A 15,731-nucleotide genomic window follows, 5' to 3' on the forward strand; every position below is an offset into this window, starting at 1 on the left:
ATACGGCATCAGCCTAGCTATAGAATAAATCTGTAAAGGCAAAACATTTGAAGACAAAAGATCTAATTGTATACTTTAAGGTATGCTGTGATTATTGTTGTAATTGTGAAGGGGCACACAAGGGAAGAATTCTGAAACATCCTTACTGTGCTTAACAAATTCAAAAGGAAATTTTAGGAAAAAGGACTTATTATCACTCTACCAGTGCAATACACCCCCCTGCATCACATGACTTGATCACACTTTTGGAGTTGCATAACTTTTCTATTCTTCCCATTCAAAATATTGAATAGAGTATGTATGCTGCCAGGTAGTTGCATTATGTGCTTCTAAAGAACACTGGAAAAGATAATGTAGAGAAATCTGTATTCTCTTCACAGTATCAGCACCCTGCTGAGCAAGTACATCCTCTTATTCTGGGAGAGCTGTATTCCATTAAGTGTTTCTGAGGGAATTTTCTAATGTAATTTCAACAGAAATCTAACAAACAATGTATTGGATAATATTTTTTCTGCTTTAGAAAGAGTTTTAAAAACCTAACAATTGTCCTTTAGGGAAGATATTTTTATACCTGATTAATGCTATTATACAATGTAAACACACTACTCTTGTTTAGTTTGTTAAACTATTGAATTGAGCTTGTAATTGCCTCAACATCCCACACTAAATCACTACTTTAGTCTAGGAGATGTTTATATAATGATGTGAAATGATGATTCCTTTAGAGAGGCTACGTACTAAAGACACCCATATACCCATATACTACATATAATACTAAAGACACCTATATACCAAACACCTCATTGTGACTTCATTGGAGCTATACACACATTAAAAATTAAGCATGTGTTTGCAGTGAGCCTGAGACTCAAACAGAAGAATGTCAGGAAAATGAGTTACAATCAAAATATGTAGAATTATAGGCATATATTTCCCTGAGTACTGTGTAGATATACAAAACTTCAAATAATTGAATTTAATACAAGCAAAAAATTTTTGAGGTCATGTTGTTTTAGTTTTTGTTGGCTCTAAATATTTTTTTCTCTTTGGTTTGTGTTGTTGTCTTTTTGATCCTTTCTAGTCAGTGTTATGTATTCACTTACACATAACACCAAGGCCTTCAGTGGTTACATGGCCAGTCAAAGAGCTCTAAATATTGGGATTCTGTTGGTAGACTGTCACTTTACAATAACTGAAACAACAGGTAGGTTCAACAAACATATTTAATATGTTAAACATTTATTGTGCTATGATTTAATTATAATGATATCTTTACACCTAGATTTTCTGTCATCAGAATATCTTTTTTTTTTTTTTTAATACATGGATCAGTCAGAACTAAGAGTTAATCTGGCATTTAATTATACACTGAATTATTATAATGACAAAACTTAAACTCTGTTGTATGAAGCCCAAACAAATTCGGTTAATGCACATCATAATTCTAAACCTGGAACTTGGACTGAGCACAGCTTGTAGCTCTTTTCATTTAATCTCTGTTAAACTTCTTCGGTTACTTATAATAGTGTGTTTAGCATGGTGTCAAACTTCATTAGTTGATGTCTGCCTGTTGAGACATGCATCTTTGTTACCAATGGTTCTTTAGCTAGGGAAAAACCCAGATATCTTTTTACAAGTTTTAGAATTTATCAGTCTGAATGGCATTGCAACAGAAAAGTAAGCACAATTTTTATGAGCAGCCATGGGTTGATATTGAACAAATTTTTTGGGGGAAATTCCATCAGCGTACTGCAATGTTCTCATGAGATTGGTGATGTTGAATCTGCCATTTTTGATGCCCTAAAATCTGCTGCTACCAGAATTTCTTCTGTTAATGTCAAGGTCTGCTTTGGCAGTGAAACACAGGTCATGTTGTGGAGCTGAAGAAAAAGAGTTTCAGTGCCAAAAGACATGAAACAATTGGTGCATAAGGTCAACTGATGTTCTTGCCAAATGCTTCATGGCATTAGACCCTTCTAAATCTTTCTTTAAAAATCTTCTATCAAAAGATTGGAATACATTAGTCTTGTTTTTAGTACTTCACAGAAAAGATGAGTAGTCCAGTATTAAATTTGGAAGTAATTTTCTAATGAAAAAGAATCTAAAGTTTTTGTAGAATGGCATTTGCATCTTTGAATAAAGCAATATATTTTTACCCAAGCTGGTAGCTTTTTCATTATTTTTTTTAAATTTTCCTATGAAAAATTGAGAACTATTGTTTTCGTTGTTAGAAATGTCTAGATATGGAGAATAAATAAAATATAATATTTTTAGTGTAAGAGAAATCAAGCTAAAGAATACTTCCTTTCATACAGTTTTATCTAGCACTTGGTAAAAATGGCAAACAGTAATTCCTATTTACATCCCCAAGATACATGATTTTTGTTATTGGTGATATATGGCTACTTTCCTTGCAAAGCTCTCTCTAAATTGTCTTCATATCAACATCCTCTAAAACTTTTTTAAGGTCAAATCTATACAGAAGGTCATCTCAGGGCACTAGTTTAACTCTCTGAATTAAAACACTGTGCAAAACCACAGAGTTGAGTATAAACGGGAAGAAATTATTGACAATATTTTCAGTTGCTTTGATTGCCATTTTATACTGGCAGAATTTACTCCATGGCTTTGCTTTCCTTAGTTGTGGTTGCAAAACTGAGCCAAAATCAAGCACTCATCTGGAAGCTGGCAATGGATTTGGTTGGCTGGCCCATTTCTTTTGATAGGAAGGGTGTTTTTCCTTAGCATAAGATATAGTTCACCTTGAGTTCTCTGGAACGTTGTTAATGCTGAAGAAATGGCTGACAAACAGCAATTATGGAGAAACATGTGGTTGTTGCTATTCTTATGCTCTCATCAGGTATCGTTACACAGTTGAGGTCAGACCGTGAGAGGTAACATTGTGGATGAAGCAGTGAAAAAGAAATAGTGTTATTTTCAAACTCTTTATTCATAACTACAGATATTTTCTCTATGATTTGCCCTTTCTATCACAGTGACCTCTACAGATATGGTGATGAAAATATTAACAAAAAGATAACTACCAATAGCTGGCATAAGAAGTTATTCACAAACACTAATCTAAAAGCAGACAAATAATTGCATGAGTTGTTGTTGGCATCACAGGAAATATAAAGTCAGAACTGGTTTTCAGACTTACTAGTACAAGTACTCCCTGATAAAGCATGTAACAGATGCAGGATTTTCTCAAGGTCAAATGTGATTATAGTGCATGCACACATATAAATTGCAGTCAGAGATTGACTCACAAAATAATGAGATCTTTTCAGAAGGTAGTAAACTGTTCTGATTATCCTTTCTACCTTTAAGATATGCTTGTCTTTTAATTCCTTCTACACTGTGTTTATTGGACAACTGCATTTAAGCTGCTATTATGTCATTGAACTTGAATGTTTCTGCACTTCATTGTATTACCTGCAGAAAAAATTAATTTCATGTAAAGGATCTATAGTTTTACTTCTGTGTGTCAGCAATCAGAATTGTCTTAATCTTTTTTTTATTTTTTTTTCTTATTCCTTACACATCTGAAATGAGATAATAAAAATCACAAGAACATATTAATGAAATGGAGACTGCTGTAAGAAAATGAAATAGATATGAGTAAGTAACATTCTGTGCCCCATACTGAAAACAGATTAGTTTAAATTTATTGCTAACTGTCAAAATAAGTGACTTCAAAACTCCAAAATCCTATAATGAGGTGGATTTTAAAAAATCTTTTATTATCTAATATTGTAAAATGATGGTTTAACTCAAATGGACAATAATGAACTGGTTAGATTGTCATAACCAGAGGGAATCTGAAGTCTGTGTCTGCCCTAGTGATTTGTCTTGGTGCAAAAAATATATTCTGTGTGAACTGCCCAATGTTATCCATTTGTCTTTTCTGGTTCAGGTTTCCATGTAGTTTGATGCACAAAAATGGAATTCCTTTTTGAAGAAATGAAATCAGAAGTCACAATCCAAACCTATTCCAGTGCAACACTTTTATAGTAGGACCCCCCCCCCCCCCAATTTTATGGTGATTTAAGATAAAATATCTGGTAAACATAACCAAAAAATAAGGTTATGCCAAGAGATTGTGAAATTAATGAAATAATGGTGGAACTGAGGGCTTAAACTGATTCAGCGTTATGCTGCAAAGAGTTAATTTTCAAATTAATATGTTAAACAAAGCAGTTTTTACTGTATTCTGTACTTGGTCCCAGCTCTGCCTCAGAAAGGACTGAATGCTTGCTCCATTCAGAGTAACACCATATTGTGCTATCCAGAAGTTTTTCACAAGCCTCCACCAAAAGAGTGCTATGCCTTCAAGGCATAACTAGAGCTCACTGGAAAGCTGTTCCTTTAAAAAATGCTCATTGAAAGATGCAGTTTCATTGAAATGGAAATGTACACAGTTTCATGGATTAAAAAGCCAGAAGGGAGTACTGTGATCATCTAGCCTGGCATACTGTACAACAGAGACCTCATGGCTGTCTTAGTTTCTTCCCATTTGAACTAGGTCATGTCTCTCTAAAGATAAAAAACCTCTCTACCTTTCTTTTTAAAAAGCATACTTCAAGGATGGGAGTGTCTGTCACAATTTTCAATGAGGTACTCATCATTGGTAATTAAGATGTTAACTCTAAGTTTGTCTGTCTTCAGTTTGTAGCCCCTGGGTCTTGTTATGCTTTTGTCTGTGAGATTGAAATGAATTTTGTCTTCCCGTGTATATATTTATCGACTGTAATATAACTATCCATTATACTAAGAAGGGAAAATTTATTGATTCTCTCACTTTAGGTCATGTTTTTGAGTACTTTGATGGTTATATTGTGAAAACTTGGCTGCTTACTGATATTATTTTTGATTTGTGGATGCAGAAATTTGATATGTTACTTGAATACTTAAGTAGCTGATGCTAAGTAGTGTCTCCATTCCTGTTTGAGATTCCACTGCTTATACATCCATGTTCATATTCTTTTTTGACTGAGATTAAGAAAAGTTTGGAGCTATCCAGATGGTCTAAACCTGCAGGGAGTTCTTTGCTTGACAGCTTGTATTGTAAGCTTTTAGGTGTTTGTAGTTTACAGCTCTGTTGTCACCTCTAGTGACACTAAATCATACGTTGTTGCATTCTTCCTTGATGCTGAGTCTTTTTTTAAGCTACTAATTCTGGGTAAAGCTTTCTTTTAAAAAATCAGAGACCTACTGCATTTTTTGTTTACTTAAATGCAGTCTAGGACTCGGTTTCTGCTTTTGGTTTACTTAAAGCAAATCACAGCTTGTGATGGACTTTCCCAAACAACAGCCTTCAGAAAAAGTAGAAAAATTAAAAAGAAGGAGAAGGACTGGACTGATGATGTCAATGAGAGTTGTGTTGTCCTATTAATTTTGTGTGTGTTCACATGCTAGAATGTTCAGCTCAGATGTGGGAGATCTTAGTGCACTTTTTTCCTTTGTGTCAGGAAAGACAAATTTACTTTTCATACTCTCCATGAGAATACTTTTACTACCTGGACCAAAAGTGCTTTTTTCTGTCTGTCAGAATGAATGTGTAAGCTGAGTAGAGGCATGCGTTCATCAGTGTACTTCAGAATATCTTATTTCTTAACTAGAGCAAAGAATCACTTTGACCTCTCAATGGTACCTCTTGACCACCAGGACAATGATGATGCAAGTTTTTTCCAGTTTTGCTAATTACCATTTAAAAAAAGATAATTCCTTATTTCTTGAAAAAAAAATCTTAGATTTGTGCTCTTTCTTCCAGTGAGTGGTGAATATTTAAGCATTTTTCAAAAGCTAGACCTTAAAAATTTTATATAATATTAATTAAATTACTTTTAACCTTATTTTGCAGTACAAATGTTCCATCTCTATGATCTTCATTGTAGCTTATGCCAATATATAGACAGGCATTGAAATGAAGTTAAAAAATGGATGGCATCAAGGATAAAATTATTATGTATCATTGTGAAATGTTTCTAAAACATTTTCTTTTTAAAAGACAGAATCATGTGATAATTACAAATAGTTCAGTCTTTGCAATGGAACAGTATTTCCCAAAGAAGAGTATGACAGGTATGGATATAGGATCAATACACGCCCATTTTCATTTATTTGAAACTTGCCTAAGTTTAAAAATTTGATGCAAAAATTTTCATGCTAATGTCTGCCTCAGCTAGTTTGTTATGGTCATTGGAGCAAAAATGGCCCAGTCATTTAATAAAAAGAAACTAAAAAGAAGTGGGGGGGGAAAGGAAAACAGTTGCTGTTTTTAATTTAAATACTTTGTGACTCTTGTACTTTGACATGGGACTAGCTGCTATCAGAAATATGACTATGTTTACTGGGTACAGAAGGCTCTACCCAAAGCTTCCACACTTGGTTCTTCCTTCCCAGTTCCCTTCCTTCAAGATTTATTATCGTCTGAAAAATTGGGGTCTGTGTGCTCAGTGTACATATAGTCAGCAGGGACTTCCTGGAACTTAATTTCTAATTCTCTATCATAATCACTAAGCATGCTCTATACTTTCATAGTTTGGAATTGTAAGAGATGGCAGCTGAATATATTTGTCTCCTTTGCATCTCCTATATCTAACAAGGGCTTGTGTATCCACCCCAGACATGCAATTGTCTCAGTTCGTACCTGGGCCATTCCTACTGAACTAGTTCTGACTCAGAATAAATTTCCTTCTTAGAACAGTTCTAAGTGAGAATAGCAATGAGGTATCAGCTCTGTGATTTGCAATGCAATTCTTTTCAGCTGGGCTGCTGCGAGCCCTGGCCTGGCTGCTGGTGCTTGGATCGGCTTGAGGTTGAAAAAAATATATCTTCTGAGTCTTAAAAGATTGAGAGAGAAACTGAGTGGAAATGGGAGGATAAAGTAGAAATTAATTGTGAAAAAAGACTTTTTGGAAGGTACATTTAAGCTGAGAAGCTGAAACTGATAGATGAGAAGTGTAAGAGTTTTATTTTTCTGTGCGTCCACTGTCTTCATCAAATCTCCTTTCTGCTTTGCATATACAATTCCACATTTCCTATGTAGCCACTCTAGTTCTTACTCCAAATACTTCTCCCAATTTTCAGTCTCATTCATAGCCATATCCAGTCTCACCTTTTGCGAACATCTTAGCAAATTTTCCTCCCTACTTTCCATGTGGTAGAGGCTTTCTGATATAGTACAGGTATTAAGATACTAGTGTTTATCTCATTTCTCCTTGTGGCTTTTTTTTTCCAGTTTTTATCCAGCTGCTCTCAGGCTTCTCCTTATTCTTTGCCTCTTTGTCAGAATGCTCTTCCCAAACTCCTTTTCATGTCCATCCCCTACTTTTTCCATGACCAGGCATTTTTGAACTCTGCTCCCTGACAGTTAAGTGAATTCCAGTGCTTACTCCCTGACTGCAATCTGTGCAATTGAGATTAAATATGTAGATATTAAATACAGGTCTCAGTTACAACTGTATTTCAGCTTTGTTGGCCTGTCGCTTGACGTGTAACCTTCTGCCTTCTGTGTTGCTCATTTTTGCTCTGAAGTCTGAATTACTGCATTTTCATGCTGCTCAATGTCTGAGTCTTCATAATCTTAATTATTTTATTTCTATAATCTTCTAGTAAAATGAGGGAGGAAAGAAAGTGGTTTTATCTATATAAAATAATCCAGGATATACAAATTGAAAAAAAATAAACCTTATAATCTAATTTTTCAGAGTACTTAATGTTATATGTGGTAAATTAACTTCTGTATGTTGAAAACAGACAACTATGTTATCAGCATTTTTGCAAAAGATATTTAAGGAATAAGTTGGAATGGGATATGTGTGGGCACAATTAATGATGCCTCAGAAAGGCTACATTTAAGTGCCTTATTGATGTTATTAAGGCATGCAGCAGGGGAACACAATCCAAGTTTTCCAGGGAAGCTATCACTTGTTTTGATCGTGATATCTTCATTTCAATTGTGCAGTTGTTTATTACACAATTTCCAGGTGCTGCAGCAAATGAAATAAAAATTCTACTTACAATCATGGTTTTCTATCAGAGCAGATTCCTCCTGAGCATCAATTGAACCTAGAGTTTCCTGGGAAAGAATAGTGCATGTTCATGAAGTTCCATAGTGTTGTTAGTCAAAGGTACCAGGAGGCAGAATTACTTCTGGATTGGTGGCAATAAGTCTATTTTGAATGTATGATGTGTAATCCCAATAGTGTTGTATTAATTTATCAAGGTAACTGTAATAGCTGAAGTTGAAATGTTCATCTGTGATAAATATCTACTTCTCTGCTCTTAACATAAACTTTAAAAAAGTATTAAATGGTAAGGGACTTTAAAAAATAAATATAGTGTTACACAGTGCAAATGGGTGTAGTTTGGATGTGATTGTTTAAAAAAAATCAGCTGCTATAGTTGCTGATAAGCAGGGCTTAGACAATAAACATTAATTATCAGAGTTTCTTTGACTGACTAGGGCACCAACAGCATGCTTTGACATAAAAGGTGTATTTACTGGCTACCAAACTCTTATAAATGGAAATATCTTTGACATTTGAGACTCTGTAAACCTGAGCTACTTCTTTCAACATATAAGGTAGGATTTAATAATCAAAATAAAAGTGTCTAGTGCTATTTGAAATGCCCTACCACATTTAAGCTAGCCTCCAGCTGTCACTCCAGAAGGACTCATTTCCTCTAGTCTCATGTCTGCTAGCCCCAGGTCTCAGTTACCCTAGGTGTCTGAAATATCTATGTTTGAGCCACTGAGTCGAAGTTCTCTATTTCAGATGTACATTTTTGATCTAAGTTGTACAGATCTTGGTCTGGGAATCAGAGCTTAGAGATCTCCTGAATTAGGGAGATATTTTTCTTAGATATTTTTTATTTTCATAGCCCTTGGTAGAATTTTGTTTCCCCATTAATAATTTGACCATGTTTGAGTGAAATTTAGCATCCTTGCTGCTATGGATGTGTTTGAGGGATTATCTTCTTCTGTTTGTTTTGAATCTTCTGTTGGCTATTTTCCCTTATTTTTTTTCCTACTGCTTCTATGGGGAGGGACAGTAAAAAATGCTTTTCTTTCATGTACTTAATGCCAGTTTTAATGTAAGCTCTTTAGGATGTCCCTATTTCTTTTCTAGGCTAAAGAATTCTGGTCATTCTTTATACAGAAATTGTGTCAACTTTGATCCATTTTTTTCCTTTTCTGCACCTTATCCAATTATATTTCATTATTTTTGTAGTAAGAAGGACCACCAGATTTATACACCCTATTGAGATTGAGCTGTGCTTTTTATGTTTTCTGTGGCAATAATAGTAATAATAATAATTCTTCTCTTTGCTTTTTTTTTTATAAATTACTATTAAGCATATTCCTGATATTCCCAGAAAATGATCTAACTCCAAAGGTCTTGCTATTTAAGAGAATATACTTCAGAGTCTATCACTGTGTATATAAATGAGAATTATTTTTAATTTGGTCTGTGAATTTTTATCTGTCTATATTGAATTTTTGTCTGCTTCTTAACTGCCATAGTCAGACAATATAGTGATATTTGAAACAACCATTACTTTACCATCAAAGTGAGTAAACTCTATAATCTTCTATAATCTTCCACATAATTTATGAATATATTGAGCAGCACAGGTTGCAATACAGGTTCCAGGAAGATGCTACAAATTTTATAGTGAAAACTGACAAAGTATTCCTACACAGCTCTCCAATGAACCCAGAGCTGGCCAAACATCAGCTATCCAGACAAGTGTTGTGGTTTGACACTGGCCAAAAGCAAGGCACCCATGAGAGCTCCTCTCTCACCCTCCCCTGCTACAACTGGGCAGAGGAGAGAAAATTTAATGACAGGTTCATGAGGACCAGTAGAAAACACTTCCAGGACAAAACAAGCTCAGCTTAGAGATACTTAGTAAAATTATTACAAACAAAATCAGAGGAGGATAGTGAGAAGTAAAAGAAGCCCTTGAAAATGCCTTTTTCCCCCCAGTTCCTCCCTCCTTCCCACTGATAGTGCAGGAAGACAAGGAGTGGGGGTTTTGGTCAGTTTATCACCTGTGGTTTCTTGTGCTGCTCAGGGACACATGCTGCACCATGGGGTCCCTCCCACAGGAGACAGTTCTTCGTGAACTTCTCCAGCATGGTGCCAATCTCACAAGCAACAGCCCTCCCAAAACTGCTACAACAGAAGTACATCCCATGAACAGCAATACCTCTCAAACTCCTGTGGTGTGGGTCACTCTTCCATGGGGTGCAGTCTTTCAAGCACAGGTTGCTCTAGCCTGGGAGCAGGGCCTGCCTCTCTCTTGGTCTCTCAGTGGATCACAGCCTCATCCAGGCATCCCCTCACTCTGGCATGGGCACCTCTCCCACAGGCAGGTGGATCTCTGCATCCTCCATGGATCCCCCACCATGGGCTGCAGGTGGATCTCTGAATCCCCCATGGCTGCAGGGACACAGCTGCTTCACCATGGTCTCACCATGACCTGCAGGGGAATCTCTGCTCCAGAACCTGGACCACCTCCTGCATTTCCTCCTCCACTGACTATGGTGCCTTCATGTTGTTCTCCTCTCACAAATTCTCATTCCTATTCAGGCTGGACTTAAAACTGGGGCCCAAACTTTGTTTTGATTTCTTCTTAATGTGTTATCACAGAGGCATGACCACCATCCCCAATTGGCCCAGCCTTGGCCAGCAGCACATCCATTTTCAGAGCCATCAGGGATTGGCTCTGCCAGACTTGGTGGAAGCTTCCAGCAGCTTCTCACAGAAGCCACCTTTGTGGCTCCCCCACTGCCAAGAACCAGGCCGTGCAAAACCGGCACAACTTGTGTTTGGCAACTCCCCAAATACACAAACATATTTAAGGGCAGAAAATACCAAACAGAAAGAGGAGGAGGAAGAAAAACCAGTGAAACAGTGAGAGAAACAGTAAAGGCTACATCAAGGAATGTTCCAGGTGCTGGAGCGTATATACGTATCTATATAATTATATAAATATTTTGTCTAACTAAATCTGTATCACTATGAATGATCAAACACTACAGTATTGCAAACATGGCTGCAGCTGATCCATCAAGAATTTTTTCTTGGTTGTCATGTAGTAGAATCCTCTTTAATTTAAGTATTTTCGGTAATGCAGAAAATGATACTGTAAGCATTAGATAAGTGCCCAGATCTCCTTTTTGTGTTGTTGCTTTTTTCCCTCCCACCCACTTTAACATGTAAGAGTCGGTGAAAATTAAAAGTGTTTTAGACTGTAAATATTTTATTGTTAATCTAACAGAGGTATAATTGCTAAATTTCTCACAGTAACTTTGAAATATATATGCGCCAATCAGAAACCACAGAGAGAACATGGTAAAAAAAATCACTCAGACTCTCCTCATTACATTATAATGTCTTTAAAGTATGTCACATGTTAGATATAAATGTCTTGACAGGTAGCCATTTTAAGGATTTTTATGAATATAATCAATGTAATTCTCAATAGTTATATTTCTAATAACCAATTTGCCGACTTCGTGTTCTTGTCAGGATAATTTATATATATATACACCATATGTTCTGTGAAATTTTTCTTTGCCCAGGTGAGCATTTAATCTTCCTTTCTCCCTAAAAGAATTATCCACATCCCTGAAATCAGAGGATCCTCTACTTATTTTTCCCGTCTGTCAGACCTTCCAGCCATAAGACCTCAAGTCATAATGATCATCTTTTCAGCAGAGGGCAGCATATGGCATTCTCAGAGTCCATCAATTCCACTGTTTAATTGGCTGCAGAAATCACTGTTGAGCTAAAGCTGATTCTAAAGCCCTTCCAAAGCTCTTCTTGACTCTTAGGCAAGATTCAGATTTTGGTATTCTTTGTGATTGTATAGAATATTTCTCAGGGGAATGATCTGTAGTAATGAATTCATTGAAGAAAATGAAAGTTGTTTTTCCTTTTTTTATTGTTACAAGAAAGGAATATTCATCTGGTTGAAATTTTCCTAGTGATGATAGTAAAGATTACATTGTTCCAATAAATTGAATAGATGCTAAATATTTGCATATCAGATAATTTTCATCACTGGTAATCTTAAAGCTTTGTCTTTATAATAATGATAAATTTGTAATGGGGCAAAAGACTTGGCAAATCATTTGATATTGGGAATCAGACTGCCTAACACTCTAAACTACTAATTCTGTTATACAATAATTTCAAAAAATTTAACATTTTATTTCTTTAACAAAACTTTTCCCCCATCCATTCTGTGTAGAAAGAAGAATAAGTTTTCATCATGTTTTGTTGTTTAAATTTTGATTTTTAAATTATATCTCATTTTATTATTTCCTTTTTTTTAACTAACAACAAATGCTTTCTGATTTACATATGTTCAAAAGTCCTCAAAATGGCGAATAATTCTTTTTGCATGCTGCAAAGGCCTCTTGATAAATTATGAAGTTTAACACAGTTTTTACAATATCCCACAGTCTCTGTTTGTAAAGAACTTTTTGTGGTCATCCTGTCCAACCCATCTGTGATGAGCAGGTACATCTTCAACTGGATTAGATTGTTCAAATCCATGACTAACCTGGCCTTCAGTGTTTCTGTGGATGGGGCATATACACAAAACTGTGTGGAACGACTGATTCTTGTAACCTTGATGGTTGAATAAAATGAGAATTAAGATTTTAAAAGTAATTTTAAGAATTACTCCACATTTTTTGTTCAGCGACTCTGGGAGAATATATTGTTGTATGAGCCACCCTGAATTTCTGTTTTGCTGTTGCTTTAAGTATTTGTTGTTTTTCACAGAAGGGCAGAAAATTTGTAGGTGGACTATCTTTTGATAAAATTTCATGCCAGCAAGTGTCTTGGCAGTGATAATGAATGCCAAAAACTCAAATGTAGAAATTTTTTGTTGCTCCATGTACCATAATACCATAAGCATTAACATTAAAGAGGTATTTCTGAATCACTTTAAGGGGGGAAAAAACCAAACCTAGTAATTTGCATCTTTTATCTAGTTAATAGGTAGTGCTGAGTTGATTGAGTCTTACTATAAAGAAGACTGAAAACCTGTTGACTTTGCAGAAAGGAAAACATATTCTACACATAGGTTGACATTTAAGCATAGTTGGCATTAAAGACAATACCTTGAAAGAGGCTTGGATTAGCTCACACTCTTGGAGGGTCAGGTAGAGGTTTGTTGGTCTAGCAGCATAAGGGGTTTATTCAAAGTACTTAAGCTGTTAATCTTTGGCTGGGTGTTAAAGACTGCTGGACTTCATGAAAATATATTTTTTTGGATGTGATGGCTAACTGTCTTGGGAAGTTTTATTCTAGGCCCTTAGAAACTTTTGAAGCATTTGACTCAGTCACTTAAGCATTTTCCCACTGTTAATATAATGTGCTTGTACAGTTACACCTTGCCTCCTCTTTATTCTGTTTTATTTTTCATATTTATTTAAAAACTGTCAAATGTATTTTCTATATATTAAATGTGTAACAATAATTTGTCTGGCCCCACCTTTTTCAATTTTGTTTTTTCTTATTTCTTGAAATAGCATAGTGGAGGATCTGTTCTTTCTCCTCTTTGATATCCTCAAATAATTGTATCCTTTCCATAGGAATTTTTCCAACCTTATTACTGACTAGCAAAGAAGCATTCAGAAGTGACTGTGACAGCCTATGTAATTTAGAACACTTAATTTATCTATTATATCATCCACTGAGTGATAGCATAATTTGGGCAATTTTAAGTGTGGCATAACCACCAAGTGAGTGGTTAAACCTCTACATTATATCATGTCTGACATACAGTTTAGCAGGTAAAATTTACTCTCTAAAAAGCCCTAAAAGATCCCTTGAAGAACTTCATCTTGGAATGCTTCCTGAGTACAAACACTGCTTGTGGTACTTCAGTAAAGAAATCTTGCAGGCTCCAACTGTTGTTTCAAAATGTTTGAAATTGTTATGGCTCTGCATACACTGGGAAAATGTACTTGTAAACAAAGAGTTTTGATCCATTCCTCATTTTTCCTGACCCTGAGGTTAATATGTATTCTGAAAGTCCTTTAAAAAAAGCTGAGGAGGTTATTGAACTTATGCTAGGGGAAATATTGTCTCAAGACTTTTTCTGAGTTTTCTTTCTATTTTGTTAGAGAAGAGGACAAGTTCTCAATATTGGGTATAAGCTTTCCATTTTCTGTACTGGTTATATCACCATCATAGTTAAATAGTTTTCTGCTACCATTTAAGACTTGCTTAAGGCTATTTCACACTATTTTAACTGTTGAAAATTACTTAAGCAGAGGTTTTGCATCACTTTTGTTTCTGAGAGTGCCCACTCTTGGCAATTAAATAGAACCTTGAAGTAGGATAGCTATACAAACCTTATAGGATTTTGAATTCCAGCATGCATAGCTATGTCACATTTGCTTTAATCCAGAACAACCACTTCATCTTCAACCTCTCAGCCCTGCTGCTCAAGGGAAACATACAAAATACCTTCAAAAGATAATTCTGGAACTAAAATTCATAACTCTGCTGGGCACTAAAAACCATGGACTCTACAGAGACATTGGTTTTATGGCACATTATATTTTTTGCCACCCTAGGATAACCTTTCCATGCTGCACAGACAATAAATTACTTGTGATTCTTTTCCTCTCCATCTCTCTGTCCCATAGGAACAAAAAAACGTACTGTCTTTCCCTTTGTAATATTTCTCTGCCTCATATTTATGAGCTATATAATCTTTTAGTAAATTCAATTGGTTTGATTCAATTAAAAACCAAAGCACTTTTTCTTGACTTTTATTTAAATTGAAAAATTGGTATTTCTACTTTAGGTTGGAGAAAAATTTTGAATACCTGAAAGCTCATCATTTTCCCCTCAATTATTAAACTTAGTCTACTAGAAGATAGCAACACTTACTACAAACTACATATTTGTACTGTAGAACACATGGCTAGAGTAGTACCACTTAATGCACATTAAAGTGATGATTACATACAATTAATTTTTCCTATTTGTTTTCAGGAGTTCTATTGTATTTCAGTCATTGTAATAAGCAATTTCACCTGTCCAAACTCCTAGGTAGTTATGATTTTGTATTTTTAATATTTTCCATTTATTATTCTTGTGTTATTATGCATGTGGTTTATAAAACATTTTGAGACTGAGTTGGCTGAGGACTGAAATGTGTTTGTCCTGTTTCATATTTTCCAACCAAAATGGAATAAACTAAAGGAACAAAATGCACTTGATCACCAGTGTCCCTGTTTCCAAGATTAAACACTCTGCAGAATTTGTTAATTGTTTGGTGCCCAGTAACATGCTCTGAAAAGATAGTAAACTTCAAGTCTGTATCATCAGTAATTCAACTCTATTCTGTTTCTAATACAGTCAGTAGTGCTTGATAAAGCTGGAAAATGTGGAAATGCTGGCAATTTTTAAGATAATCCTTTAAATAGTGATTGCCAGTACCAATACATTTTAAGACAAAAACAAATAGCTCAAAAAAATGCAATAAAATGATGTGTGCAGTATTACATACTCTTCACATCAGAGATTTCTCAGTGGGAAAAAAAAATCCAAAATAACTAGCATATGCTGTCTCTGCAGGTCTCAGACATCACAGGAGATTTTTCTGAATACAGCCTCATGGTTTAGTACTTATTCTTAGATGGGAAAAACAATGCCATAAATTCGAATCTCGCGCCTGTCTCTGGT

General features: G+C 35.2%; 1 protein-coding gene across 24 annotated transcripts in view; it reads left to right on the top strand.

Moving 5' to 3' along the window:
- LOC144246068 (uncharacterized) overlaps positions 1–15,731 on the top strand; it is a 198,336-nt gene that overhangs the window by 19,554 nt on the left and 163,051 nt on the right. Inside the window, exon 1 of one of the 24 annotated variants that reach the window (XR_013339742.2) lies at positions 4,048–4,617. The exons of the other annotated variants lie outside the window; for them this stretch is intronic. The gene's annotated coding sequence lies outside the window, so the exon portion shown is untranslated. Of the gene's footprint in view, positions 1–4,047; positions 4,618–15,731 lie in introns of those variants that run through there. 24 annotated transcript variants of the gene reach the window in all.

Source organism: Lonchura striata, chromosome 3, assembly GCF_050655825.1.
Source record: "Lonchura striata isolate lonStrDom1 chromosome 3, ASM5065582v1, whole genome shotgun sequence".
In the NCBI taxonomy this organism is placed as follows: domain Eukaryota; kingdom Metazoa; phylum Chordata; class Aves; order Passeriformes; family Estrildidae; genus Lonchura; species Lonchura striata.